The sequence below is a fragment of the Hemicordylus capensis genome, chromosome 1, assembly GCF_027244095.1.
Source record: "Hemicordylus capensis ecotype Gifberg chromosome 1, rHemCap1.1.pri, whole genome shotgun sequence".
Classification (NCBI taxonomy): Eukaryota; Metazoa; Chordata; class Lepidosauria; order Squamata; family Cordylidae; genus Hemicordylus; species Hemicordylus capensis.
This window is the reverse complement of record NC_069657.1, coordinates 309,677,149-309,698,746: the sequence shown is the minus strand read 5'-3', so window position 1 is coordinate 309,698,746 and position 21,598 is coordinate 309,677,149. Positions and strand designations below refer to the sequence as shown.

Here is a 21,598-nt window from a genome sequence, read left to right as displayed (position 1 = left end):
ACCAAAGTCTGTGCTGGTGCCATTTGAGGGATCAGCACAGCAAAAACTTGCTAACTCAAATAAAATAAAATTAAAATTAAAATTAAAGAGATGTGGTCTTGCCTGCTGATCCCTCAAATCGCTCCATGCATGTGCATTTGCCAGTGGGTGCAGAGTTTGAGTGAGCGTGGAGGCTGCTGCGAAGCTGGGGGTGAGTATCATGTGGGGGGCAAGGAGATTGCAAGTGCAGCCCTCTGTGACCCTGGCAGCCTGTGTTCAATGCCCTTTGCCCAATAATGGTAACACTGCTGGGCAGAGCTGTTCCAAGGGCCATATATGCTGACTGAGTTATAACCTGGGTGTCTGATGAACCCTGTTGCTCACACCTTCTCCCTCTCCAGTCTCATTTTCAGAGGCACTTGCCACAAGTATTCGTTTCATTTCTGCCACAAATTTCTTCCCATTTTACAATCTGAGCCATATGAAGAAGAAGGTACATTGCAGCCCTCAGTCAGCCGCTTCCTCTGCCCCTCCCATGTACCTAACCAGTCTCCCCCACTGGCACGGGAAAGCGTGGTAGAGACAAAAACCTGCTGCCCTTAATCCAAATCCTCATGGCAAGCAATTTATAGCAACTGCATCTGTCAATTAACTCTTGATTTCAGATTAGGGTTAATACAAAGTGCTAGTTATAACTTAAGTTATAACTTTGTAAGTTATAACTTACAAAGCCCTAAACGGCTTAGGGTATTTAAGAGAACGTCTTCTTCATTACAAGCCCCACCGCCCATTGAGGTCATCTGAGGAGGTCCGTCTCCAGTTACCGCCAACTTGTTTGGTGGCTACACAGAGACGGGCCTTCTCGGTTGCTGCCCCGAGATTGTGGAATGTGCTCCCTGCTGAGATACGATCCTCCCCATCTCTGACAATTTTCAAAAAAACACCTGAAAACCCATCTTTTCGCCCAAGCTTTCTCAGCTTCCTAATATTTTGGGGTTTTAATTTCTGGTTATTTTTAAATTGTTAAATTGTTTTTAAGTTTTCGTATACGTTTTTAACTGGTTTTATGTTATTGTAAACCGCCCAGAGACGAAAGTTTGGGGCGGTATACAAATTTGATCAATCAATCAATAAAACTGCTCTGTTGCCAAGAATGACACACCCAACATTATCATGTAAATATTCACTTGTGAGGGGGGAAACAGCTTCTTGTCTTCGCTTCTTCTCTTCCCCTCTTAAGGGCCAAATATGCTCCCCAAAGACAGCCTGTAGACTGCTAAATGGAGTTCCTGATTTTAAATAAGATTAGCCTGCATAATTGCTAACTTGGAAATTCTTAAATAGTGCTCAATAACTCCACTGTATTGGCTTCAAGCTTTGCATTTCCTAAAATTTATGGACCTCATCAATACTCTTTAGGAAGGTAGAGAAAAAGGCCACACTGTGCACAATGCACCCTACTTAATTGCCTGCAGTCGTCGTTAGCATGCCGAATGGAATGACCTTATAAGTAATTGAAACATTAGGGCGTGACAGAAAATCAATGTTATTCTAATAAGAAACAAAAGTGGTGCATTGTGTAGTATAAGCAAATGAAGCAAATTTAGCATATGCGAACTGTCTACTGAAACGGTGTTCCATTGATCAGCAGTTTACTGGCTCATTTCTCTGTAATAATGGAATGGTTTTACAATAGAGTGGTCTTTTCCCTCCCAAATAAATATTGAATTGTTTTTCTCCCACAGAGTACTATGGATAGATATGTCCAGTTGCTGGAATTTTGGCTTGAGAGCTATCCATTGCCTGTCTTAATTAAAAAGGGTAATAGGCCTTATTGATCTTCCTTAATACACTGTATTAGATAAACCCTTTGTTCTCATCCACAGGCACTGGTGTCTAAGCATGTCATTATTTCACTATCCAGAATGGCATCATTTTAGAATTCTTTCACATCAGCATTATAAAGGACTGTTTTAAAGCCGTTTATAAAGTGCATTTAAAAGTGTCACAGACCGAGCTGAGGAAATATTTGAATATTTGAAAGCAGACTTTCAACCCTTTCACATCTTAAGTACACTAACTTCATTCTGCATACAAATTGTGATGCTTCTGTGGTTTAAAGTTATATTGAACAGCGAGGTGTAGAAAAAGATTTTAAGCACTTCTGTAACTCTCAAGTGAACTTTTATTCTTATGTCCATAAGCAGTTCAGTATCATTCAGTGAGAACCTTCTTCCTAATTAAATTGTCTGAAAGGTGGATTGTATCAAGGACACCAGGATGGATGCATTCTGGATCTTTTAACTTTCCCCCATTGTTTTTAACTGTCCCACAAAGTATTAAGGAGTCTGAAATCAAACAGTGATGATACTTTTATTCTAAAGCTGCCTTCATTATCCGTTGCAGCCCCCTTCTTATGGAACACTCTGCCTCCTGAGATTCGTAATGCCCCCTCTCGTCTGACCTTTAAGAAGCTCTTTAAAACCTATCTATTTTGCCAGGCTCTTAGTTTGTAATGTGTGTGTGTGTGTGTGTGTGTGTGTGTGTTAGGGGGGGTTCTTTTTCTATTATTATTATTATTATTATTTATTATCATCATATCTTGTTTACACAGTCAGACAGGTGTTATTGACTGGTTTGTTTTATCCAGACATCAAGTCCTTCCCAAGGACCTGGGATGGCTGGATTTTATTGTCAGTTGTTATAGATATCGTCGCAGAATATAGGCTGTTTCCAGTAAAGCTGCTTTTTGTAATTGGCTGATGGTGATTTCTGTGACCCCTATGCTGTTGCGGTGCTCTTCAAGGTCTTTTGGAACTGCACCCAGGGCGCCAATTACCACTGGGATTATTTTGGTCTTTTTCTGCCACAGCCTTTCTATTTCAATTTGTAGATCTTTGTATTTAGCGATTTTTTCTATTTCTTTTTCTTCTATTCTTCTATCCCCTGGTATTGCTATGTCGATTATTTTGACTTGTTTTTCTTTCTTCTCAACTACAGTTATATCTGGTGTATTGTGTGGCAGATGTTTGTCTGTTTGTAGTCTGAAGTCCCATAATATTTTTGCATCTTCATTTTCTACCACTTTTTCAATGTTATGGTCCCACCAATTTTTGGCTACAGATAGCTTGTATTTTTTGCAGATGTTCCAGTGTATCATCCCTGCTACTTGTCATGCCTTTGTTTGTAGTCAGTCTGTGCGATCTTTTTACAACAGCTGATGATTATTATTATTTAATTCAATTTCTATACCGCCCTTTTTTCCTTTCCTTTCTCCCCCCCCCACTTCCTCCCTTCTTCTAGTCTTTGTTGTTGTTTTAATATATGTAAACCGCCTCGAGTCTAAGGAAGTCAGACGGTCAATAAATTTGCTAAATAAATAAATAAATAGATAAATAAATAAATAAATAACAACAACACCTGCTTTACCAGACTTCCTGAATGCACCGAGAGAGACCTCCATATGTACAACTGTAAATACAGGAGTTTGTTCAGACTAGGGATGTGCTCGAAACATGATTTGGCATCTGAACCGTGGGCACATACCTTTAAAACCAAGGGCTTGCACAGCCCCTTTAACACGGAGGAGAACAGGTCCATACCTCCGTAATTGCAGTACTCCCACCAGCTATGACCATGTGCCAGCAGGGTGTTTCCCAGCTGCCTCTGTGCGACACCAGCATGCACATGGCCTCTGTGCATGTGCAGTAGCAGTTTGCATGATCATCTGTGTGCTGGCATCTTGCAGGGGCAGCTGGGAAATACCCCACTGGTGCAAGTTCATAGCTGGGTGGGGAGCACTGCCATTACAAAAGTGGCACTGAGTGGAGGGGGAGCAGGTATGGACCTGCTCTCCTCCATGTTAAAGGGGCTGTGAAAGCCCTCAGTTTTCAAGAGTTGGTCTTGTGGTGGCAAGCATGACTTGTCCCCTTAGCTAAGCAGAGTCTGCCCTGGTTACATATGAATGGAAGACTAGAAGTGTGAGCTCTGTAAGATATTCCCTTTAGGGGATAGAGTCACTGCTCTGGGAAGAGCAGAAGGTTCAAGACAGGGTTGAGACAGAGATTCCTGTCTGCAACGTTGGAGAAGACAGGGCTGAGAGAGATTTCTCCAAGAGATTCCTCCAAGACAGGGCTGAGAGAGATTTCTGCCTGCAGCCTTGGAGAAGCCGCTGACAGTCTGTGAAGACAATACTGAGCTAGATAGACCAATGGTCTGACTCGGTATATAGCAGATTCCTATTTTCCTAAGTGATGCGCCCACACTTTGGATGCCCAATCACATTTTGAGCACATCCCTAGTTCAGACCTTACAATGAATATGCTTAGGTCAGGGCAGTGCCTGTCTGCCACCATCATACACACCCTTCCCTCTCTCTGCATTCATGTTCATTGTCTGAAACGGGCTATTGTCTTTGCTAATTTAAACAGTTTGGGCTTAATATTTAGATCCAAATACTAAGGATCTTGTCTTAGAAAATGGAAGGCCTGAAATATGGCCCAATTTTCTCATTCAACATAAATATTTTCAGAAACAGCTGAAAAGAAACTTTCAGAATGTGGCATAGTTTATGAGCCTTTTAAACATTTAATATATCTTTCTAGATAATCAAGCCATGCACTCTGTCAGGGCTTCCCAACCTTGCGTCCCCAGATGTGTTTGGGCTACAGCTCCCACCATCCTCAATTAATGACTTTCAGCCATATCATGCTCCTGGTTGGAACTGTTTTGCGTGGTGCCAGAAAAATAACAGAAAAAACATGGATAGATGAAGATTTGATAAAAGATTATTGTAGTGAGTTTGAAGTCATAAATGGTAGCTGGCCAACTCTTATGTTAGGCCGATCATGGGCTAATATGTCCAGAGCCCACTTGATGTCTCTTAATGGCTGAGAGGTCGCCCTGGTGGGAGAAGTCAATATGAGTCTGGCAAGACACACAAATCACTCACATGATGGAAAGGATGGATATGAGTGTGTGGGATGACTTATCACTTTTCTTCCCCCAGCTCTCTGCTGCTCCCCAGCCAGTAGTGTGGCCAATGAAAAAGAACAGAGATGGACTATATGAGAAATGAAAACAGGAAAAGTTTTTGCAGAGGATGGAATAGAGGAGCTAAGCAGGGAGCTGAAGCACCTCACGATAAAGGGTTTTTACTCTCTGAGAACTAATATAAGCTCTTGCAGACTTGTAGGAGTGGTCTGCTATTTTAACTCCATCTAATATTCAACATGTATATTTATTACAAAACCAAATTATTACAAATACAAAGATAGCGTACGGCTTTAGTTATCTCTCCTCCAAGGGAAATCATAACCCAAGCAGCCTTGCAACTCTGGAACTTCTCACCACTTGGAGAAGTAGGAAGCAGGCACTTAACAATATGAAATCTGTACATAAAGAAAAATCAGACCCCTTGGCTTCATGATCTTCACTATTTTTCAAGCAGGGCCATTTGGGCAAAAAATCTTCAGTGTGAAAACCATTTCTCACTACACTGACCTCTGAGCATTGCTGTACTTTCCCCAGTGCTGGAGGCATGGGCCTTAAGAGAAATAGAGCCCTCCATCTTCTTGAAAGGTGTGCATAGATTGCTGGCAAGTGTAGTCTCCCCCCCTCCCCAGCTCCCAACTCTTTCTCCATAGAGCTCTGTGGTGAAAACCTGGGATGGACTATACTTTCCAGTGCCCTGTGTGTATGTTCCAAGATGGCACTTAAAGTCAAGAGAGCTCTGTTTCCTTTAAAGGAACTTCATTGGCATTAGGAGAAGTGCAACACTGCACAGACGAAATAATGGCCTCCATGCGATGCCACAGCAGCTGTGTGGAGTATTCCGCTTTGACCAAAGCTTCACACAGTCTAATAATCAATAGTCAGGGAGCCACACTTAGAGTCAATGGAAGCTACCCATTGGGCCTTGATTAGAACACCACCATAGTTCCTACTGTGTTTTTTTTTGCAGAAGGAAGTTATGATATTTTTAATCTCTTCAGATGTCTCTACTCAGTTCTGCCTTAAACTTTGCCATGCACATGCCTCTTGGGTTTTTTGTGTGGGTTGCCATCCACAGGTTTCTCCTTGTTACATGTAAGTTCTAGTCTTCTAAACAGTGATTTGCTAGAGTAAAGACAAAGCTAATAAAACATACACTATGGAAGCCACTGCAAATGGACATTTTATTCATGTGCCATTCTTCTCAGCAGGAGTCAGAATTTTGAGCTCTTACAAGAGAGAAGTGAGGAAGGAAGGGTCAGCCAAGATTATCAGACAACTATTTTTAAAAGATTGTCAACAAATGATTACAAAGGAGTTTGTACCACACATTTTCCTACCATGGGCAGTTTAGTCATTGGCATGGGTTTATTTGAGAATTTTTAACATTAGAATTTTTGCACAATTTTTGCAGTTTGCACAATCTGGAAGGCAACCACAGAAGCCACAGCAACGTACTTCAAATAGCAATAAAATATCAGATAGATGAAGCTAAAAAGGATTTTTAATGACCTGTTTAGCAAGAGCAAGTTACTTTGCCTTCACCAATTATACCACTTTTGAAAGATGTAGAAACTTACATTTTAGCAAATCTTTGGGAGAAAGGTGTGCCATAGAGGAATCCTTCTCCTAGAACAGGATAGCTCCATTAGATAGAACAAATGCTTTTTCTGGCCAAAGCCTCTGCATGGTAATTTGGACATGACTCCCACTAAGTTAAATAGGACTTTCTCCCAAGTAAGTGTACAAAGGACCATAGGTTAGAACATGGCAGCAGCAGGTGGTGGGCACTGGAGCAGGTGAGGCAGGGAAAAACCTGGTCACCAAGGCCAGAGCCTACCCCGCCCACTTTCCTCCAGGCCAGTGGGTTTGGTACCCAAGCCTGCCAGAAAAGCCATGGCAAAAAGCAGTGAGAAAGGTAAAAAAGGAAGGACAAAAGGCAGACACAAAAGACCAAAAGAGGGACTGAAGACAGAAAGCAGAGATTGCATCCCCGATCACAACAAACAAACAAGCTAGTCAGAGATCAGCCTTACCAGCAGCCAGGGAATCCTCTAGTGAAGGGAGTTTCCTTCAGGACCTCCTCCTTTCTCTTTTGGTCTTACTGGCTGGAACAGCTGCTACTCAAGCTGTTTCAGTCAATCTGATTCCTAGGGGCTCCTCCTGGTACTGTCCCCAGGAGGAAAGGAAAACACATATTAAAATAATACTCCTTGAAACAACCAGGAAGTGCAGTTTATACCTATTATTTTAGTTCTTCCTGGAGGCAGTGCCAGAAGGTGCCCCCTAGGAATCAGATTGGCTGGAGCAGCTTGAATAGCAGCTATTCCAGCCAGTAAGACCAAAACAATAAGTTACAAGCAGGGGAGGATGGGCTGAAGGAAGCCTCCTGCTCTGAAGGATTCCCTGGTGACTGGTAAGTCTGATCTTTTACTAGCTTGGTTTGCGGGGGGGGCACAGCCCCCTCCTGCCCTTACTGACCAGACATCACTTGAACATGGCAAGCTTTTCTCAGATCAAATGGTACAAGACCATTTATTTTTGAAACAAAGCATCTAGTGTCAGCAAAACAATAGTAGGAATTCCTTTGAACTGTATTCTTCACACATTCCACTTCAAGTTGTGATTACACACAATTTGATTTCAAGCAAGTGGAACCTCACCACTTATTTAGTTATACATTATAAGATGTTAGGAAAATGAGTGTTGGTAAAGAGAAGCAACCCACAGTGCTGGCCATCATTAGGCAGGGCAAGGTGTCCTTTCTCTGGTGGCAGGTGCTGATACCATTGAAGGGTAGCAAACTGTATTTATTACTATATTTTTACTACCATCAGCAGTACCATTTAGACTTTCTGCCTAAGGCCTTAAAATGCCTTGGACTGTTTCTGTGGACCATATATTCACCCTATTCACCCCCAGCACAGTACCTCCAGTGACTGTTGCTGGTGTCTATCTTTTTTTTTTTAAGACTGTGAGCCCTTTGGGGACAGGGATCCATCTTATTTATTTATTATTTCTCTGTGTAAACCACCCTGAGCCATTTTTGGAAGAGTGGTATAGAAATCAAATAAATAATAATAATAATAATAATAATTAATAATAATTCCCCCTGTGAGGCACTACCTTGGTGTGGTTGTGGGGCTTGCGTGCTCTGGGGAAGGTGAGAGCTATGCCAGAGGTCTAACCATACTGGACAGGTCTCACCAGAGGGGCCAGACATAGAGTGCCTCTTCCATCAACAATATGGTGAGACGTAACTTTAATAATCTATACTGGATCAGTCGTTGCCCAGGTCAGCAAGGACCACACCAGGTGCTGGAGTCCCTGGACATCTGGTGGCAAGTGGGCTACAGGACTCAGGATCTTCAGTTGAGCAATAAGGGCTGGAGACTGCAAGGTTACTGGAAGAAATGCCACTTAACCGGAAAAAAATATATGAAGAATGCCAACAAGGAAATAATGATCTGCTATTACTAGTCCAACTAGAAGAGGTTATTTAAAAAGAATGTGACAAATTTGGAAAGAGAACCATCCAGATACAGAATTAACAGAACAAAGGCTAGCAGACCAGAGAAGATTCATAATAAGAAATAAAGTATTCACAGAAGTTGAGCTAGAAGAACTGCAAAGAGCAAAACAGGCTCAAGATATGGAAGAAGAATTACCACCAACTGAAGAAATTGCTCAGGCGCAGGTGGAGGAGGTGTTGGAAATAGAGGATGCCACTGTTGCTGAACTGTTTCAAAATCAAAACCAGGCAACTTCCCCTTTGCCTTCACCTCAAAAACCCAAATGCGGTTCAACAAAAAAGCAACAAGAACTAAAGCAAAAGATAACTGAGCACATGAACCAAACAACCACCAGGGTTCGACTTCCAGTTCTAAAAACAGTTGCCAAAAAACAACTTGCTCAGGCATTAAAAGATGTCAATGCTGCACTTGCAGAAATTACAACCAATAATTTGAAGGAAACAAGCCAACTAATGTACAGTGCAGCAACAATAACAACACAAGGGTTCGGATGTAAGATCAGTGGACCTGTCAAAAAAGAAAGCAGTACATCACCTAAATGGAAGATTAGATTAGAAAATAAAATCACCTGGCTTAGATCAGATGCTAGTAAATTGAAAGATATGAAAGACAAGAAGCTGAAGAATGAGAACACCAAACAGTATCTGATCCAAAAATCAGTATCTGATCCACCTAGATTCAAGGAAAATTAGAGAAGTCCTGGAAATAATAAAGCAGCAAATAACAGCAGTGTCAAAGAAGATTAGCAGATACGAAGCCAGAATTACACAACACAGGCAGAATCTCCAATTCCAGTCAAATCAGAGACGTTTCTACCAAAGCATAGAAGGAGAAACTGCAAAGAAACAGAAACACCAAATAAAGAAGAAACAGTGTAATTCTGGGGGAAATTATGGGACAATCCAATAGATTATAATAAAAAAGCAGGCTGGGTGAAAGAGGTAGAAAAATGTAACCAACAAATGCAAGATCTAATAATAACCCCAGAATTAATAAGTGAAAGAGCAAAGAAAATTAAAGATTGGATTGCACCAGGTGACGATGAACTGCATGGCTTTTGGCTTAAACACCTAACAAGCCTCCATAAACAACTATCAAAACAGTTCAATCACATTTTGCAAGGAGGTGATATTGAACAATGCTTAACAACTGGGAAAACTATTTTAAACAAGCAAGATGGCACCGGGAATGAAAATTACTGACTAAACCACCTGTCAGTGTTTTCATCAATCATTTGGTCCTATCACCTTCCATCGGTCAGATGGAGGTCGGTATGTGTGCAGGGCTCGGTCCTCCCCCTCGAGGTGTGAGTCTAGGGGGTCTTCAGACCCTGAAAAGTCTGGAAAACCCTGGATTGTTAACCAAAGGGTTACTATTTACTTGGTAGACGACTGCCAATTCTCGCTTTACCAAGAAGGAGAAAGCTTTATAGTTCAAAGAAACTTTATTGAATTCTGCAGAATAACAAAGTGGCCGTCTAGGGGATAGCTCCCAAAGACAAGACGAGCCCAAGATGGTGTCCATCCAAAGCTTTTATACAGCAATTGATACATCTGAATACATCATCGTTCACAACAAGCCAGCCAGGTAGTCCGGCAGTACAGCTCCATATTAGGCCACCAGGCTTACAATACTACCATTGTTAAAGGAGTGCTTATGCAGCCTCTAGGAGGCAGTTCAGACAGCAGCAGCATCACCTCCCCTGACCAGTAGGCCAGAACAAAGCAAGGCATAGAGAATACATACTATGTTGCAAGTTACAAGGTCTGCGAGGCACAGAGTATGAGAACCAAAGCATACTAAGCAGATTCTTTCCACTGACATACATTCAGGAATACAAGAGGGAGGGGACTCTTGCTCTCTTCAGCTACCACCCAAATGGTGTAGCAAGAGCTCAGTTCTCCATTAACTGTATACCCTAGGATCAATACATATAGATCAATATGAAATGCTTAGATTCCCGGGTAACAATACAGCAAAGCTAGCTTAATTAGGCGCTGACCTGATTCCCACAGTATACTCAGAGTCTATGGTTCAGACATGATCACAAGCCTGACCACAGGTATCAGGATGAACATCTGGAGAGACCTTTCTGCAATCATCGGACCGAATGAAGAGAGGCTTCTACCGCCTAATTACCAATGACCTGCTCTTTTCTTCTTATCTTTATGAATAAATCTCTGAGATGTCCATGGCCGTGAGTTTCGCGGATTTACGGTGTTGCTGTTTTAAAAAAATCTCTCTCTACTGAAAGCTCTTGCTTACTTTTCGCTATTCTTGAACTTTAAATTACTTACAGCATTCATTGGAGACGATTAAGGGTTTTTCTTCTTCTTCTCTCTATCTCTTCGTGAACCTCTCCACCCCCCACCTTGAACTTTCCGGCAGATAAGTATTTGGAATCTAGAAGACGACTTGTTTGGATAGAAGAATGGCTTGTTTTTTCTCTTTTGATTTGGTTTTTTAAAATCTTACCTTTTCTGCAGAGCCGCATATCTAACCAGTTCATGTCTGTCTTACAAAGCCCTACTTGGATAAACTCTGTTTACCTGCTCTCTAGGAGGATTTGTCTTTGATTGCTCTGAAAAGTTCCTTTTACAGTTCCTCCTGTTTGCATGGCTGACAAAGTGTTTTATGGCTGAATAATCACCTTTTTGTCATTAACTATCTACTCAAACTCTGACTAGAGAAACGAAAGTGTTGGGACAGTGTTTGCTGAGACTGTGACTTTACTTTGAAGAATTCCATACCTCCTACTTTGCTGAGCTGGAGTGATGAAGATTTATAATAGAACAAACCTGAAAGTTTTAATTTTATTTGAACGTTTACTTGCTTCAGCTGTTTATTTTGTGTGTGTGTATTAACACTACTACTTGGCTTTTAGCTGTGGTGAGGTCTATGCGGAAGGATTTCAAATGAATTCTTCAACTTCAACTGAATTTCCAACTGAAATTCTGAAGGATTTCAGTTGGAGAGATCTCTTTGCACAGAAGCTTTTTCTTAGGTATTTCAAGGTTATAGTCCTGGCATTGTTTGGTCTCTCCTGTATGAGAAAATGTCTCTGGACACAGTTTCTAATATTTTACGTTAACCCTTTGCTGGGTGAGTAGGTAGATTCTCAAAGCCTCAAAGATTTTAAATGCTGACTCCCACTTTTTTCTTTGATGCATTTTTCCTTCTCTTTGACTTTTTAAGACATGTGATTAATTCAAGGTTTATTTTATCTAAAGGTTTTAACTTTGAGTATAAGCACATACTGTACCTCATTAATTGGCTTGCCAATGTATTCCCTGTGTTCAATGCACTTTCTTCAATGCATTTCTGTATTGTTTTTCCTCCCCCCCTCCTTTTCTTACCAAACAATATTTAGGGAATTCCATACATGGTCTAATATTGAAATAACCTCAGCATTTAAAGTCTTAACCTAAGGAGTTAACTCGTATCAGCATGATTGAAACTGAATTATATGTGATTATCTTGGGTTTAATTTGTAGCTGTAACCCAGAGAATAACTTAATATCAAGCCTTAATACTTGGTCCCTCAAGGCATTCCCTGTGTTAACTTTCCTTTATATTTTAAACAATAATATTTAGGGAGTTCTAAATAAGGTCCAATATGGGTAACAAGCTAATCAGGAATTAAGTTGCATTGTGGGAACCCGATGGTTTAATAGACCTAAGGAATTGTCACATATATCTTCCTGTCTTTTTTTTTTTTTTAGGGACATAATGAGAATGTATTAAGAAAGGGGGATTTAGGGATGAATTGAGAATATCCTTGCAAACTTAATTCTTAGAAACAAAGTGTCACAACTATGCAAACATATCCAAATATATGGAACAGGATTATTGGTTTTTCCTTACCACAGGACATTATAGTTTTAAAAGGATAAGAATGACACGCAGCTGAAGGGTACTCTATTTCTTCTATTAGTTTCAGTTTACTACTTCCTCCTCTCTTCCCACGGGTTTTTATTACTCGTTATGAATATCTGAATAATTATTACTATACTTAATAATAACACTTTGAGAAGTTTAGCTGAAAGCAAACAATTGGAAGCAAACTGTGAAGGATTAGATACATGTATAGAGGGGATAATGTATTGCCATTTTTTTGCTCCCAGTGGTAGGTTACAAACATCGGTCAAGGCTGAATATAGTCCCCTCCATTTATCTCTCCGGTATGTTTATTTGGTTTTCATTACAGAGGAGTGGGACTACTAAAGGTTTAGCTGATCTTTGTTCATTATTTTACTATGGTTTTTGTATTCCAGTTTGCGATTGAATTTCATGAACTGGTGGATATGTGGCTTTATATTTATAACACACATATTACTTCTGGTATGCCAGAATTAGCATTCTTTAACTCCTATTTTCCTCTCCATTGGATAATCTTGGTTGAAACTGTTTTGCATATATAGTTGCCCAATAATTAACTCAATTTAGGGGGAATGTTCTGTGAGAGTACTAAACTCTACTTCCTCTGACGATTAGGTTTTTAGTTGAGCTTACAGACGTTAATAAGCCTTCTCTGTATAGCTGTTTGAATCTCCCATGGATTTTTTAGGAGGAGAGAGCTAGTATGAAGGGATTGAAGCAACTCAGGGTGTGATTTGAACACAGTGACATATAGAACTAACATATGTCTTGCCTGAGAGATCTTTCCCCTTTATTGTATGGATATTACAATATTATAAATGGTACTGAAGTGTACTTAATAATGTATATTAGGATATATTTGAGACATATTTGAAGTACACCTAAAATTACACATTTGTTTTTGAGCTCTTATGCAGGATCAATCTTTATTCAGATTCCTGTATTTGTTATCCATAACACTGAAATTCATTTGGAAGAGAACTGTTCAGCACCTTGCTGGTGAAGTCTGCTGCTGTGGTCCCTACTGTAAACTGGTTATTCGGTTGGATAGAACAAGGCATTTAAAATTCTTTGAATTCATTTTCAGTGAACAAACACTACTGTATTTTTCCTTCGTTTTGGTTTTGAAAGATAAACTTTGAATGTAAACTTGTTTGGTCTTGTTGGAGTCTCAGAGATGTGACGTTTCTGTTTCTACTTGTAATACTAATAAAAGTATTTTTAAAAAACAACAACTGGGGAAACTCATCTCATAATGAAAGACCCAGCAAAAGGTGCAGTTCCAAGTAATTATAGACCCATAACCTGCCTGCCAACCATGTTCAAATTATTAACTGGAATAATAGCAGATGAAATAATGCAACACTTATTAACTAACAAACAGCTTCCAGTTGAACAGAAAGGAAATTGCCCGAACACCAGAGGCACAAAAGATCAGCTGCTGATTGACAAAATGATTTTAGAAAACTGCAAGAGAAGAAAAACCAATCTAAGTGTTGCATTGATTGACTCCAAGAAAGCCTTCGACTCATTGCCACACAATACACCAGATATAACTGTAGTCGAGAAGAAAGAAAAACAAGTTAAAATAATCGACATAGCAATACCAGGGGATAGCAGAATAGAAGAAAAAGAAATAGAAAAAAATCACCAAATACAAAGATCTACAAATTGAAATTGAAAAGCTGTGGCAGAAAAAGACCAAAATAATCCCAGTGGTAACTGGCACCCTGGGTGCAATTCCAAAACACCTTGAAGAGCACCTCAACACCATAGGGGCCACAGAAATCACCACCAGCCAATTACAAAAAGCAGCTTTACTGGGAACAGCATATATTTTGTGACAATATCTATAATAACCAACAGTAGTGATGATAAAGTTCTGGCATCCCAGGTCCTTGGGAAGGACTCGATGTCTGGATAAAACAAACCAGTCAATAACACCTGTCTGACTGTGTAAACAAGAAATAATAATAATAAATAATATATTGATCTTAGCTTCCTATGTATTCCTTTTGGAAAGAATGCAAGAGACTGCCTGCCTGAATAACCATTTCTAGAAGTGTGGCTATCAAAGGATTGAGAGGTTATACAGAACCATTTCCAGGGTCTTTATATTACAGGTGCCTGGTTGGCTAACTAGGAGGCCAACTAAAGTGGTTAGGAATGCTTTCTATTTTTAAGGAGGTACAATGTTTGAATCCATATGTTCAACCCTGTATTTAAAGCAGGGATGTTGCTAGGTACTTAAAAAATTTGAGGCCTGAGCCCACAGCCTCCCTTTTAATAATTAAACTCAATCATATCCCCCCAAGAAGTCTCTAATATAATCCAGCATCTATGAAGGTGGAAGCATCAGAGGCTAGGTGCTCTCTCTCATGTTCTGTGGAGGTGCCTCCGCAGCTGCACTTCCTTCCTGGAAGAGGTCATGGAGGTGGGTGATACAAGGCCGATATAGCAAAATTTTTTCTTAGCCTGTCAGATTTTCTTACCGGATACAACCAAGCATGCTCAAAAGCAGTGAGCATGCTCAATATGATTAAAGGAAGTGGCTTTCTTTTTTCCTGTCCACAATTCCTGTCAGATTTTATTACCTTCGTCAAAACAGGGACAGAACAAATCTTAATTCTACAGAAAAGCATCAGATTTTTTTTTCTTGTGTTATTTGGCACTCAAATAACTCTGAAGTACAAAGAGGGAAAGACTGCAAATTTGAAATGCTAGGAAATGCCTGGAGAACAGGCAAGAAAAGAGCATCCTCAGTCTCTTCATATCTAGTTAGTGCCCTTACCCTGACAGAGCAATGAAAAATTATAGTCCAGTCCATCATAAAATATTACTGATCAGAAAAGCTTACCTCAGCAATGAAAGCTGACAGGGTAATGAAAAGTTACAGGCTAGTCCATCAAAAACATTACCCATCAGAAAAGCTTATCTTGGTGATGGAATCTGGCAGAGCAATGAAAATTTATGGTATAGTCCATCCTAAAACATCACCTATCAGAAAAGCTTACCTCAGTAATGAAATCTGGCAGGTTAATGAAAGATTTCAGTCTTGTCCATCATAAAACATTATCCATCAGAGAAGCTTGCCCCAGTATTTAAATGTGATTAGGAAAAAACTGAAATCTGACAGAGTAATGAAAAATTATGATCCAGTCCATCAGAAAATATTACTGAAAATACTGAAATCTGACATAGTAATAAGAAATTATTTAGGTCATTTATACAATCAAAAACTGTGTCCTACCTGGGTTTGGGAGCTGTGTGTGCTCCCAATTTTTGGTTGTGTGGAAGCAAGGTAGGAGGAGAACCTGGATAGCTTTTCCTCCTACCTACAACCAAAAACTGGGAGCACACACAGCTCCCAATCCTGGGTAGAATGGTTTTTGATTGTGTGAATGACCTCATTAACATCAGAAAACATTAGGAAAAGCTTGCCCCTGTATTGAAATGTGCATGAGTGCTGAAAACTTGCAGTCAAGTCCATCAGAGAACATTACCCATCAGAAAAGCTTACCTCAGTGTTGAAATCTGAGAAGGTAATGAAAAATCATGTTCTTGTCAATCAGAAAACATTGCTGGGTAAGATAATCTGATGAGGTAAGAGAAAAATCAGGTTCTTCTCCATCAGAAAATACTACCAGTTAAGGGGATTTGACATGCTAAGAAAATATTTTGCTACACCAGCCCTGAGCTGATGATATTCAGGGCTCTAAGCAATTCATTGGGGGCCCATGCCCCATGGGCTACCCCTGATTTAAATCAATGTTGGGCTTGCATATTCTAGAGCTCAAATTCTATAAAATGCCATGAACATCCTGTGTGTTTCATTCACATCCACTTCCTTGTATCCCAACTTATGATGGGCATTAATGGTGTTTTCATGCCATATTTCTTCTTAGGAGTACTCCCAAAATAAAAAGGATTGTGTCATCTGAAAATTAAGTCTGACAGTGCAGGTGACTTCTGCATAAAAGGTATAATGTTATACCTATCAACTATATATGTTGGTTTACATACTATGCAGCAAGTCGCACACTCAAGAGGGATGCAGTCTCACTGGATGCACAGGACTCATCACTATATCCTCTTGTGCATGGCTCATTGTGCTGTATGTTAGCAACCAAAATTAATTTTATAAGATAACACTCTACCTTTACTTTTGCCCTAATGCAGAAAGAGAAAGTTGCTTGTGGAAGCAGGATTCATTGATGCCGATGGAAGAAGATGGCATCGCAAACCTTACCTGGATAATGTGACGCTATTGTCAACACCATTCTTTGATCAAAGGCAGTCTTTTTAAATGCCCTGAAAGGAAAGGATCAGTGGCATAATAAGGCTAGAGGTGGCCCTGGGAGCATCAACCTTGAAATTACTGCCCCCCACACCAAGCACACCCCCTGAAGCTGACATGTAAGGGTCAGGGGATGTGGCTGGCATCAGCGTATGGATATGCCATTCGTCAGCCTCTCCCAGCCGGTGAGCTCTTTGTATGATGGTGGGATGCTCCCTTTCTCTCCCCGACTTGGAGGAAAGGAAACATCCAGCTGGCGGACAAAGCATTCACCAGTGGGAAGAAGCCATTGAGTGGTGTGTCTGTATCCCAGTTCTGGCCACAGCCCTTGTGCAGGCACCAGAAGCATGCCAACATGGGGTATGTAGCTGGCATCAAGGCACTGATGTGCTGCCTGATGGCTTCTCCCAGTGGGCAAGTGTTTTGTCTGCTAAGTGGGTGCTCTGTGGGGGGTGAGGAGGTGCTGAGGGGAAAGAAGCCCCCTGCCAACTGCTCAGTGGTTCCTATGGCCCTAGAAAGGATTGCTGTCTGTCTGTTGTGGTATGCAGAATAAAAATCAGAATATTTATCTGAAGACTATTCAGCAGCATCCTGAGTATCATTCTGTAGGGTCTCTGGCCCTTTAATCACTACAAGTCGCATCACATGTGCCTTTTGATGGAAGTGTCCCAGCCAGAGCTATTCATGCATGCCTAGAGTGCAACTGGGGCATTTAGCAGCAATCCTATGTGCACGCACTTGGAATTAAACCCCATCACATTTAATGAGATGGTTTGTCACTGTAATTTGTTTATAGTTAATCATTCAGACCTTTCTAACTTTCTATCTCTGCAGATTTCATTTCTGCACATATATTTGTGATAATTAATATTGATAAATAATATAATAAAAGAATACACATACACATATATAAATTATATACATAATATATACACAGATTTCTGCTACAAATTCTACTCTGTTCACCAATTTTGAAACATTAAAACAAACAGAAGTGCCGACAACATGATATTTTACTCCTTAGAGAATCCACACATTTCCCAACTTTGTGAGCATCTAATTGGAAAGGTTTCAGATCTAAAGTGCCCTTCCTTGCAGTTCTAACACATCTATTAATGAAGATTTAACTGTCCTGACATACATAGCTTCGCTGGCAGTCCATCAAGGAGCCATCTCCCAACTAATAGCCATTTTTCAAACATTTCTTTTCAAGCCATCTCTGACCTAATAGTTCACTGATTGCATCCTAAGAAAACATCTGTGCAAAGCAAGTGATGTCCTCCATTTTTCTACAGATATTGATGCAGCAGGTAAATGGCTTGACTACTGGTTGCCAGTTCGAATCCCAGCGGGTATGTTTCCTAGACTATGGGAAACACCTATATCGGGCAGCAGTGATATAGGAAGATGCTGAAAGGCATCATCTCATACTGCGTGGGAGGAGGCAATGGTAAACCGCTCCTGTATTCTACCAAGGACAACCACAGGGCTCTGTGGTCACCAGGAGTCAACACCGAGTCGACGGCACACTTTACCTTTTACCTATCTATCCCAACAAAGAGCCTTGGCTCATGGAGGTATTCGACTTCTGCCCCCTGCCAAATGAATGCTTCCTAATCAGACCATTGCTTCTTTGCCTCCTTCGCTTTCTTCCAATAATTCGTGGAGATCTATTTTGATCCTCCCAAACAGACTGCTTAGAGTTGCTAGGGTCTGCCTTCTTCCCTCTATATTCTGTTCTGTTCCCATTCATTTATTCACTCACGTCCTTTAATTTGTACCCTGACCTTTCACCTAGATGGTCCTCATAGTGACTTAATCTCTTTAGGATTAGAACGTTCTTGGGAAATAGTCTATCAACGGCTATCTGTACTGTGCCCTACTTATGAACACCCAGAGGCATCTGCTGGGCTGCTTCTGAAGACAGATTTGAAGGGCCTTTGGCCTGAGCCAGCAAAGAGTTTATGTTTCAGCACCTTTTCAGGGTCAGGACCTAACTTTCTGAGGATTCTCTTTTTGGCCTTTCCCCATATTTAGGAGAGCCATATTTAGGTTTAATATTATGGAGTGAAATAGTAATCTTCAAATATCACACTGCGGGGTTAGGGAATTAATTTGACTTTCCTGTTAATCAGATCAGCAATAAAAGTGCAGAGATTGTGGCGTTATTCTCCAATATTTAGGGACCTTTGCCAGTGGATGGGCTTTGTGACTGACTCTCAGACGAATACTTCAGCATTGTTGAGATGATAATATTTGTCAGCACTTCAGAAGCTCATCAATAATCCTTGTAATGGGATTTGTTTTGGAATCCAGATAATATATTCATCCTAGTGTTTATTTTTACCTACCCTTCCGTCATCATTACTTCTGCATTAACAGTCATTCTGAAAGACTGGATTTTTAAATATGCATAACGTTAAGAAAAGTAGCTTAACTATTCTGCTAGAACATGATGTGATGGTTAGGTTAAGCAGCTCACTTAGTTAATTAGGTTAGAGGAACAGTGGTGGCTGGTGGCTCCAATGACTGCAGGGTGGGTGGGTGGGGGGCACTAGGCAGGGCAGGTGATGCACAGAGCCAGAGATAGTGAAAGGTGGTCAATTGTGCCCCCCTCTCTCGACAAGTCTTGCCATGCCCCCTTTCTCTCTCTCTCACCAAGCATCTCTCTCTCTCTCTCTCTCTCTCTCTCTCTCTCTCTCTCTCTCTCTCTCTCTCTCACACACACACACACACACACACACACACACCCCAAGCCTCCCTCTCTCTCACCAAGCTTCTCTTCTCTCTTCCTCTTCCCTGAAGCTTCTCTACTCTCTCTCTCACCAAACCTCCCTCCCTCTTACCATCACCACCTCCCTCCCTGCTTCCCACCAAGCCTCCCTCCCTCTCTCACCAAGCCTCTCTCTCTTTCACCAAGCCTCCCTGCCCTCTCTCTCTCACACACCAAGCCTCGCTCCCTCCCTCTCTCACCAAGCTTCTCTCCTCTCTCTCCCTCTTCCCTGAAGCTTCCTCCCTCTCTCTCTCTCTCTCTCTCTCTCACCAAGCCTCCCTCCCTTTCACCATCACCATCTCCCTCCCTCTCCCCAAGCTTCCCTCCCTCTCTCACCAATCCTCTCTCTTTCACCAAGCCTCCCTGCTCTCTCGCACACACCCCAAGCCTTCCTCCACCCTTCTCACCGTCACCATCTCCCTCCCTATCTCCTTCCCACCAAGCCTCCCTCCCTCTCTCTTTCACCAAGCCTCCCCGCTCTCTCTCACACACACCAAGCTTCCCTCCCTCTCACCAAGCCTCCCCCTCTTACCAAGCCCTCTCTCTACACCCCCCAAGATTTCTCTTTCTTTCCCTAAGCCCCCCCCTCTCTGCCTCCCTCCCTCTCTCATCAAGCCACCCCCTATCTCTCTCACACACACCAAGCCTCCCCCTCTCTTTCACTAAGTCTCTCTCTCTCCTCTCTCCTCACAAGCATCTCTTCTCTCTCCCTCTTCCCCCAAGCTTCTCTTCTCTTCGCTCTCATCAAGCCTCTCTCCCTCCTCTCAAGCCTCCTTCCCTCTTACCAAACATCCCTCCCTCTCTCTCACCAAGCCTCACCAGGCCTTTTTCACAGCTGCTGCACATTGAGTCAACACTTTCAACAAGCTGTATACCACGACCCCAAGATCCCTCTCCTGGTCAGTCACCGACAGCTCAGATCCCATCAGCATATACTTGAAGTTGGAGTCTTTTGCCCCAATATGCATCACTTTATACTTGTTAACAATGAACTTCATTTGCCATTTTGTTGCCCACTTCCTCAGTTTGGAGTGATCTTTTTGAAGCTGCTCGCAATCTGTTTTGGATTTCACTACCCAAAAGAGTTTGGTATCATCTGCAAATTTGGCCACCTTGCTGCTTACCCCAACTTCTAGATCATTTATGAATAAATTGAAAAGCACTGGTCCCCATACAGATCCCTGGGGGACCCCACTTCTTACTTCCCTCCATTTAGAAAACTGTATACCTTACCTACCCTCTGTTTCCTGTCCTTCAACCAATTACCAATCCACACATATACCTATCCCCTTATCCCATGACTGCTAAGTTTTCTCAAGATACTTTTGATGAGGAAAGTTGTCGAAATCTTTTTGAAAGTCCAGGTGTACTATGTCAACTGGATCACCTTTATCCATACATCTGTTGACACTCTCAAAGAACTCCAAAAATTTGGAAAGGCAAGATTTTCCTTTGCAGGAGCCATGCTGGCTCTCCTTCAGCAGAGCCTGTTCTTCTATATGTTTAACAATTTCATCCTTGAGAACGCTTTCCATCAATTTGCTTGGAACAGACATTAAGCTAATTGGCCTGTGATTTCCCAGATCCCGCCTGGATCCCTTTTTGAAAATTGGTGCCAATTGTCATCCAACCCCCTCTTTTCTCTCTCGCCCACTCCCTGACCCCAATCAACAACAAACATAGGAAGATCAGACTTACAGCAGCCTGTGAACTCTCCCGAGCAGAGCTTCCTCCAATCCCTCCTCCCCCTAACTTCCCCTTTTGCTCTTACTGGCTGGAACAGCCTGCTCATCAAGCTGCTCCAGTCAGTCTGATTGCTAGCAGCCTAGCCCCACCCCCAGAAGGCAGGAAAAATGGTTGAAAAAAACCCAGTTCCTTTTGGCTTTAGCGGTTGTAATTTCAACCCCATTTTTACTTCCTTGAGTGGGTGATGCCAGGTCAGGAGCTGCCCATTAGAGTTCAAAAGTTGGATCAGCTTGATTAGCAGCTGTTTCAGCCAGGAAGGTACTGGCACAAAGAGGAGGGACTGGAGAAAGCTCCCTTCTTGAGAGAGTTCTCTGGCTGGTGTGCTACTGGATCCTGTGTTAGTTTTAGTTGAGGGGGGAGCATAACCCCTCTGCCCTTTTAAGCTAGCTGCCCTTGTAT

At 41.6% G+C, this 21,598-nt stretch overlaps 1 long non-coding RNA gene across 1 annotated transcript in view; it reads left to right on the top strand.

The window, feature by feature from the left end:
* Nucleotides 1-17,234, top strand: part of LOC128339677 (uncharacterized) — a 31,117-nt gene extending 13,883 nt beyond the window's left edge. Inside the window, exon 3 of the long non-coding RNA XR_008313162.1 lies at nt 16,563-17,234. This is a non-coding gene — a long non-coding RNA (uncharacterized LOC128339677). The remainder of the gene's footprint in view (nt 1-16,562) is intronic.
* Nucleotides 17,235-21,598: the final 4,364 nt, after the last annotated feature.